Source organism: Saccopteryx bilineata, chromosome 6 (genome assembly GCF_036850765.1).
Source record: "Saccopteryx bilineata isolate mSacBil1 chromosome 6, mSacBil1_pri_phased_curated, whole genome shotgun sequence".
In the NCBI taxonomy this organism is placed as follows: Eukaryota; Metazoa; Chordata; class Mammalia; order Chiroptera; family Emballonuridae; genus Saccopteryx; species Saccopteryx bilineata.
In genome coordinates this window covers 70,782,592-70,792,309 of record NC_089495.1, presented here as the reverse complement: position 1 = coordinate 70,792,309, position 9,718 = coordinate 70,782,592, and the positions used below count along the sequence as shown (strand labels likewise).

Below are 9,718 nucleotides of genomic sequence, written 5' to 3'. Positions count from 1 at the left end.
ACTGGTCTTGCAACTCCCCAGACAAACCTCATACGTTTCTTTGCTTATTAAACCTGCTACGTCCATTGGTGTCTCCTTGCCTATGTTTGGGGCCAGTTTCAGGTTTCACCCGAGTTTACAAATCAATACTTCAAAAAGTCAAATTTATAGAGACAGTAGAATGACAGTTACCAAGGCCGAGGAAAGAGGAAATAGGGGGTGTTTAACGAGTATGAAGTTCCATTTTGGGATAATGAAAAAGTTCTGGAGAGAAATGATGGTGCTGGTTATACAACATTGTGAATGTACTCAATGCCATTGAACTGCACACTTAAAAATGATTAAAATGGTAAATTACTATCATGTCTATTTCACCACAATGACAACAACAAGATACAAACGTCGAATATATTTATTCAATGAGAAATAACTAATGCAGTAACGTAGCACTTGACGATTTTTCCCCCTGGGCCATGTAATCAGTCCTGATAGTGCCGAGGGAAGTGAACGCTCTCCACTTGTTAACCTCCTCCTCTCTCAGAGACTGCAGACAGGCCCAGGGATGTAACTGATACCAGCCCTCGTTCTGTATCTCCCCTCTCCTCTGGAGCCTCGACCCACTGAAAACCTAAGTTCAGTACCTCCTTCTCTAGCTATAATTTTTGTCCCCATTGTCACAAGAAAAGCCAGAAAACCACAGGTCAATCAGTTCAAGTAAATAAATGACCATTAGCCATCATCTGCTCCCAGTTTGGGATCTAAGTTTGAGCCAGGAAGGACCCACCAGTATAATAAATAAGATAGATCATATTATTCTGATAATAACTTTTTACTTTGTGTTTACTCCCCTTACCGAGAGCTAGTAGAAAGGAGGAGCCATACCTTACTCAGTTGTGTGTGTTCTCAGTGCCTAACACTGTGCCAGACACAGAGGAGTTGACAGGCATTCAGCAAACTTGTCCAGCTGAACTGGAGTCAGGCAATTAAACTAAACATTTAGTAAGTGCCTGTATTTCTTATCTGCTGCTGTGCAATGAATTACCTCAGACTTAGTGGTTTAAAACACAGTAATCATATATTATCCTTTATAATTTGATGGGTCATAAATTCAAGCAGAACACAGGAGAAATGACTTGATGACTTATGGTGCCCCAAGCGGAAGACTTGAAGATTGGGGCTGGAATCATCTGAAGGCTCATTCATGCACACGTGTAGCATATAATATTGGTCTCATCACATGTGGCTTCTCCATGTGACCTAGGGATCTTCCCAACATGGTGGCTGGGTTTCAAGGTAAGCGTCCTAAGAAAGGTAGAGGCAGGAACCAAATATTTCTTGTATGACTTAGCTTCAGAAATCACACAGCCTTATTTTAGCAATATTTGGGACAGTTACAAACTTTGCCTAGGATCAGGGAAAGGAGACATAGACCCTAATGGAGGCGTGTCAAAGTCTCTTTGTAAGGAGAGTATGTGAGATGGGTTATATATTAAATGTAGCCATCTTTAGAAAATAACTTTGCCACAGGGCCTTTAATGTGTCAATGGCTTTCCCTAGGCTCTTTAAAAAGGAATATTTAAGTTTTTTTAGATGATTGAATAGAAATCAATGATAGTAACATTCTTTTGTTCTTGTTCTACTTTATGTACTTGTAAGTCTAAAAAAGCAGAATATAATTGGTTATTTTTTATGACTCAAGAATCATTTACTTATTAACTTGTGTGTTCAACAAGTATTTATTGAACACCAAATGCTAGGCACTAAATTGAGGTGCTGAGGTGCTGAACAAAATAGAAATGGTTTCTGTCTATGTGAAAGGTTTATGGTTTGGTTAGTGATGAAAGAAAGAATTGTGGCCATTGTTTTATATATATGGTCAGAGTCAATACAGAGTCAAACAAAAGAACCATAGATTGATAAGGGTAAAACATTTTTTTGTGAAGCTTTCCTTTTTTCCTGTTAGGCCGTGTTGACCAGATAGTTGACTATTCTAATTTTCAAACCATCTAGGTTATAAATGAGAAGTTTCCGATGATAAAGCCTCATGGCAACATAAGCTCATTTTTCTCTTGTCTAGTTTTCTGTGAAGCCACAGAAGTGGTCAGTTCTTTCATTGCAATAAGTTGTTATATTGTGTGACCTGTGGTGGTGCAGTGAATAAAGAGTTGACCCGAATGCTGAGATTGCTGGTTCAAAACCCCTGGCTTGCCCGGTCAAGGCACACATGAAAAGCAACTACTATGAGTTGATGTTCCCTGCTCTCTTCTCCTCCTTTCTCCCTCTCCTTTCACTAAAAAAAAAAAAAAAAATCAATCAATCAAATCTTTAAAAGTATTTTGTTATATATTAAGTAATTAAGTTATTAAGTCACTTATTAGTTCTTCCCTTTTCTGGCTAAACTTTCTCAACTTTTAAACTTTTCCTCATAGGGGTTTTATATGTTCTGTAATCATTTTAATATTTTGTATTCTTTTAGTAGGGAACTTTAAATTGTACACAGTATTTCAAATAAAGCCAAGAAGCCAAGAGAGTGAAAGGATAACTTTTGGACCTACAAATGTTGTATTTTTGTGACTACACACTGATAACACTGACTTCTAATGTGATACCACATTGTATGTACCTTCAAGTTCACTGGCTTTTCTGTTCCTCTTCTTTGTAATGTGGGTTCCAAGTCATATTTGTAACCTTGCTCTAATTTGTGCTTTGTTCTTAAATGCCCATGTTCAATCCTACTACAGGACTTAATACTTTAACAATTGAAATGGGCTCTGGGGTCCTATATATTTTTTTCTTGATAAATATTTAACATTCTTTCTTACTTAGGATTGAGTATTTGAATTTAATGTAGACAAACCAGTGTTATACACCCTTGAACCCAATTTTACTTATTCAGCAACTATTTGTTGTGTACCTACTATGTGTGCAAGGTGCTAGGGGTCTAAAGCCCAGCAGAATCAAGCATGGTTTCTGCCTTCTTAGATTCTAGTGTCTGATAGAGGAGCTATCAGAAATGATATAGACCAAGGGCACGAAATGAATTATGGACCAAGAAAATGCTTACTTAATAAGAGGTAGAACAGTGTGCTCTTATGGAAAGATGTGAGGGTTGGGTCACAGAACCTGATATTTTAATTAAATGAACTTGTAATTTTTTTTAACAGTTTTAGATTTACAGAAAAATTGAGAAGGTACTACCGAGCATTCCCACATGCCCAGTTTCCTCTATGATTCACCGTTTACACTCATAGAGTACATGGGTTACAATTAATATACCACTTGATACATTGCCATTCATTAACCAAAGTCCGTAAGATATCCAGATTTGCTTAGATTTTACTTAATATCCTTTCTGTGTTCCAAAATTCCACTTGGAATATCACATTACCTTTAGTTATCATGTGTCAGGCCTCTCCAGGTTGTGGGGCAGTTTTTCAGACTTGCCTTGTCTTTGATAAATGACCTGGACAGATTTGAGGAGTTCTGATCAGGAATGTGTAGAATGTCTTCCAATTGAAATTTGTCCAATGTTTTTCTCATACTAGACTAGGGTTATGGGTTTGGGGGAGGAAGGCCACAGAGGTAGAGTGCCATTATCATCAATCAAATCGAAAGTCCACACAATCAACATGACTTACCGCTGTTGATATTGACTCTGCTCACTGCCTGCGGTTGTGTTTGTCAGATTCCTCCACTGTGAAGTTCCCCCCACTGTTCCACGCCATGCCCTTTGGAAGGCAGTCAGCATGCACAGCCCACACTTAAGAATTGGGAGTTATGCTCCACCTCTTTGCCCGCAGAGCACCTCCATAATCATTTGAAAATTTTCTACCTGATGGACTTGTCTTTACTCCCCTGGAAAGTTTATTTTAATAACCAGCTTTGTCATTTGCTAGGCCTGTAACTTCTGGCAAGTTTGCTTTAACCTTGATGAGTTTGTTTTCTTATCTTTAAAATCTGTCTTTTTCACATACATTTTTGAGACATGGCAACCGACATGCTTTGTGCTTTAGGAACTGGGACTATATGAAGGTCTTAGTAATTGTTTCTCTTAGTTCAGATTTCTTGCGAAGTAGTGTCCCTCCCCCAGCCCCACCTTTCTTGAGGTCACATAGGTGGTGCTTTAACCCTGGAAGTCAGTGACAATGGCTTGGCTGCTGGTGGGAAAGGAGAGAAACTATGGCCTCAGGGGGTGGTTGCTGATTTAAGACGAACCCGCAAGCCCCAGTAGGGATTTCTGCATTACTTTAAATTCCTTCCTCTCCTGCCAGAAAAGCTCCTCATCTGGGGTGATTGCTGCAGTTAAGATTACCCAATAGAGCCGTCAGAAGACTATTAAGCAGGTCAGAGGTATGAGGAAAAGAAGCGCTTTTTCTAATCAGGTAACATGAAGAGAGTCTGAGTTCAGGAGTGCTTTGGTCCAAGGTTTTAAGGCAGCGGTCTCCTTCCCTGGCTCTTTGGGGCTTCCTCTCTCTGCTTCTCCCTCAGACTCTTCAGTGTTTTGGGTTTCAGTTTTGTGCAAGTTCCTAAGGCAGCTGCAGGTAGTGATGAGGCTGGTTGTCTTTATGAGACACAGCGGCGAGTCAGGTTGGAACAGGCGCACGCACGCTCCGCGCAGAGGGATGTTCAGCCTGCTGACGGGAAGCCTGCCTGCCAGGACACGATCCTCCGCGGGAACAATCTGCTATTGTCTTTCGGATAAAGCGCGGCCAGTAAAAAAAATGAACACTCCGCGCCAAGACCGGGAACACCGCATTAACTGCTTCACCACTAAAAGTAATTACCGGAAGGCAGAGAGAGAGGACGAAAACCCTCTCCTTTGTTTTCAGCTTGCAAACACACAGAGCGCAGTTGTGGCGACCAGAGAAGTCTGTCATCCGTCCTGGCGCAAAGGAGGGAACGCGCGCTCCCCGCGTGCACTTGTCGGGGCGGGGTTCTCCCTCCGTTGGGTGCTTGCTTGAAGCTGCCGCTGGAGAAAGCCGGGCGCCCCCTTACTTTCCTAATTACACTAATCTGGGTCCCAGAAACCGTGACCTCAGGGTCAGCCCTGTGCCAGTACTGAGGGGAAGGGAGGAGACGTGCGTGCGGTTTTAGACGCACCGTGAGGGAAGAGGATCAAGAGCAGTAGGCATGGAGGGAGCCCAGCAAGGAGAAATGAGAGAGAAAAGACCGAAGACAGGAAACTGCATCAAGTACTGAGGAGGCTATTATTGATTATTTAATTTGCAACTGCATGACATGGGGACATGTAACAATAGGAGGGAAAACTAAAATACTCAAAGCCCCCTGTCTTATGTTCTCCTTAACCTCTGATTAATAAAAATAAAGGGATATTAATTTACTCTATATAGAAGGAACTCCATTTTCTATCTTCCCACAGGCTGTGTCAGAGTCTGACCCGCACTGCAACTCATAGGAAACTCTCTTGATATTTTGAGCCTCCTGTTCTTCACCTGACCACTGACCTGACTACCCTATGTTCTGTCTTCACACAATTCAGCTTCACTGTTTAAAAATTTCGAGTACCGCTCAACAATTCAACTCTCTAGGAGTTCAGGAGGTACTGCTTTGTGTGAGCCACCGCTAAGGGGTAAGGAAAGGAGCCTCCAGGCAGTGGTCTGAGTGCCCTCCTTCTACATAGAACAGCAACCTTCAGAGCAGAAGCTCGTTTCTGAGTCACCACAATCCCTAGCCAGGTTCCATTCTAATTTCATGCATTGCAGGTTTGCCTGTGATCCTTTAAGAACTATCGGTGGTGGTGATGGTGGGCATCAGCCCTTCTTTTAAAGTCTGGGTCTCATCATCTCACTACCTGAATCACAACTGGGTCTGGTGCTGTCACAGAGGGAGTGAGGAGACCTTGATTCTTGCCTTCTGGAGAGAAAGAATTCAATCAAGAGCCAAAATGCAGCAAGTAAAGGAAGCATTTATTGACCATGCAAGAAGAAAGTTAGAGAAAAGAAGACCTTGGAGACTGGTTTAGGGGGTTAGCCTGGGATGAGCTGCCACTGTCCACTACTCCCTGGTTGCAAGTCTCATGGGGTCCCTTAGAGTTTAGGGGAAGGAGAGGGGCAAGGAAAACAGTGTCTGGGGGAAGGAGAGGAGAAAGAGGAGGGGGGGAAGGGGAAGGTGCGGGGGAGTGCACTGGGACCTCTGTCCTAAGGGATTTTAAGGGTGGGAATATTAGGAGGGGTCCTAGGGAGGATCTTAATAGAATATTCATCAGTTTTCCAGATGTGTTCTCTTAGGGCCAGGTTCTCCACTGATTGGTTGGTGTGAGGGCAGGGGGTCATTAGTCAATACAACTGGTCCTGAGGTCAGCTGTCAGTTTCCATTGTCTACTTTTGCTGTTTTTCTGGGCCTGGAGCTGAAACACAGCTGAGGCCTAGATGTTATTTCTAAGGGTTAATGCTTAAGTGCTATTCTCCAGCTTTCTTGTTTGTTCCTCCAATAAGGGGGTCTAAAACCACATGACTACTGATAGGCCAGGGGAGGAAAGACCAAGGGAGGGTCCGAACCAGTGATATAAAATCCAGGGGTCCCAACGGCAGGACCAGCTAAGGGAGGAAAGGTCACCTTGGGGTTGAGGTCCTTGTTTTCCCATTTTTGCCCATTGCCAGGCATCTGGGTCTTGCTTTCTGCCTTGGTGGCCTTCTGTGCCCGGCCGATAGCCCTTTCTCTGCTCATATCTGTCTTCTGCCTACCACAGTTCTATTCTTTTTTTCTCTTAGCACTTTCCTTGGGTGTGTCTGACAATCTTCCAGGGAAGGCTGGACCTCTTGTATGATAAATTGTAGGAAATCTAAATGGTATTCTCTTTTTTTTCAGAGAGAATATTATTTAGCTTCTGGAAGGCAGTTAGTAGAGGAACAGGTCACCTTAATTCAGTTAGGGAGCAAACTGATTTGAGTCTGAATTGCAGTCTAAGGCTTTGACTATTTGGGGTTTGCCCTTACTTCTAAGGTATAGGAAGACTCAAATGGAATTCTGGGGTTTTTGCCTGGGCACCTCCACTCTGTGGGCCCCTGAACTCAGTCTCTTTCTCTTTTTAAATTTCCCTAGCACAGTGGGGCCAATAGGTCTGTCAGCGTTTCAGCCTCTTAGCAAGCTCTCCATGGGTCCGCTTCTCTGTGCGTTTTGGCCTGTTCCACAGACAGATGAACGGCTATCTCAAGAGGAAAAGTGGCTTGGGCGGTCAGATTTATTTTCCCGTGTTTCCCTTCTCTCTGGGCTTCTCTCATCTTGGGTCTCTTGATAGTCTTGGCTTCCCATCTTTGGTTGTCCTGTCCCATGAGACTGCTCAAAGTTTTGCTCAGTTTTTTTTTTCTCTTCAGCAGCCATTTTCTGCCAAGCCTCTAAATTAATTTTCCTTCTTTCAAGGGTCTTGACCCCTCAGGTTTTTGGCTACTTTTGTAAGTAGGGGTGTGTGTGTGTGTGTGTGTGTGTGTGTGTGTATAGCCTTGTTTCTCTATTTTATAAATTTATTTTACTTTTTTAAGTAAGAGAACTGATCTGTTATAAGCCAGATAGCAAAGTCCTGCCCTTGTTTTAAATACCACTGATGGAATTATTCTGCAGTTTCTTTTTCTTTTTCCTTCTTTTGAGCCTTGATTTTTAATCCAAGGAACAAAAAAATATCCTTGTTTGACTTTATTTATAGTCCAAATGTAACATCTCATATTTGGAATTGTGTGTTTGTTAAGGACAGGAGTTCATATTTCTTGCTTTTCCCATTATGACTTACAGAGAAGGTACTCTAGAATAATTGTTGAATACATAGATTTGAGCATTGCCATCTTACTGGCAAGGGACCCCCCACCCGCCCCCAGGAATCCAACTGAATCATTCAGGGTGTCAGCCAGACAGAGATTTCCTGCCTGAGATAGGACAGGCCATCTGCGTCTCACTCGAAGCAAAGGAGAAAGAAAGCCAAGAGACAGATCATGTCAGTTTCTTTAGCTGTAAAACAAACGGGATGACTCATCTCTAAGTCCTTTCCGACTCTAAGAGTTTGTGCATCTGTTAGCAAACCCACACTCATTCTCTGATCCTTTTATTGAAGATTTTGTTAAAGACAGGGCCACATTTGTACCTCTGTTTCTCCAGGCCACTTACATGCTCGGTGGCACTCTATGGTAAGGGAGACTGCAGTTTGGGTGCTGATTTTTGCACTACTGGTAACTCTGTGCACAATTTTGTTAATTTCCTAGAGCTACTATAACAAATGACCATAAACTGAGTGGCTTATTTTCTCAGCGTTCTGGAAGCCAGGAGATCTGAAATCAAGGTGTCAGCAGGATGGGTTCCTTCTGGAGGTTCTGAGGGAGAACCGTCTCATGCCTGTCTCTGAGCTTCTGGTGGCAGCTGGCGTTCCCTGAAGTGGAATGCTTCATTCCATTCTTTGTCTTGATCTATCACTGCCTTCTCTCTGTGTGTGCTCCTCTAATGACACTAGTCATTAAATTCAGGGCTGTACTCTAAATCCAGGGCTGTAATCTTAAAATCCATGGTGACATCTACAAAGACCCTGTTTCCAAATAAGGTCACACACTGAGGTTATGGATAGACATGCAGTTTTGCAGAGCACTATTCAAATCACTGTAACTACCAAAGTACATCCTTTTTTTATTTTTCAAATAGAATGTGAAAGTTTGAACTCTGACACTTTAAATAAATAAAACCTAAAAATTACTGCTTGGTTCAAAATGGTTTTATGGAAAAATGAATCTGTAACAAAAACTTGGCATTGAGTGCGAAGTATCCATTGTTGTTTGAGCAAAGCACATGAAGTTCCCCAGGGATGAGGACAGAGGGAGAGAAGGGCCCAGACCTTATTTTCTCTTCCACTTCTTGCTGGGAGGTAGGCAGAGAACAGCTTGCATAGCTTCATCAAGCAGTCCTGAAGCCTTGCTGTGTGAGAGTTGAGCACTCCAGGTACTGTACAGTGCAGATCTCCTGAGCCATGACTAAGCCCTGCGGGTAGGGAATGGGTATCAGCTTCTTCTCCTTCAGTTTCTCAGCTGTGTCTTTCCCTAAGATCAAGCTTAGTCCCCACCAAGATTATGGGAGTGTTGGGACAACAGTGTTGCACTTCAGGGTACTACTTTGCAGAAACATTTTCAAATTATACAGGACTCACAAGAGAAAAGCAAATTAAGAACACATCTGGTGGCATGTAAATAGGGGACATAACCTGTCATAATCTTCTTGCCCAGCAGTATCCTATAAACCCATTTTCACCAGTTTTCCATCTACCATAACATTGGCAGAATAGCTGTCAAAGAGGGATATATTCTGCAGGAAATGCATTGGTTGCATAACTGATCAGTAGGCAAGTTTTACTTACAGTCCATCTCGCAATACCACACACCTCATGGCTTGCATCTGGGCCTCTCGGTGGGCCGCAGTGGTGGCGGCAGCCGAGCAATGAGGGGAGAGGCTGTGGGCTCTGCCACGGCTGTCACCAAAGCAAACCTTAAAACCATAAGCCTTATGAGGGCAGGAATTATATCTGTCTCCTTCACTGCAGACATAGTAAAGCCATTTAATATTTGTTGAATAAATGAGCGAATAAAGTTGAAATAGAATCTAAGTAGTAGGTGTGCAGTACATGTTGACAGCTGCAGTCAGATTACGATGTTCATAGGCCGATCTAGGGTGCTGCTTTGCATGAGTTTTCAGTGCATTTATGTAAGGTTTTATGTCTTACGGGGCTGATGCGAATGCACCTAAAAGTCAA

At 42.7% G+C, this 9,718-nt stretch overlaps 1 pseudogene; it reads right to left on the bottom strand.

The window, feature by feature from the left end:
- Positions 1 to 8,810: 8,810 nt before the first annotated feature.
- On the bottom strand, positions 8,811 to 9,363 carry LOC136308478 (ras-related C3 botulinum toxin substrate 1 pseudogene; annotated as a pseudogene).
- Positions 9,364 to 9,718: the final 355 nt, after the last annotated feature.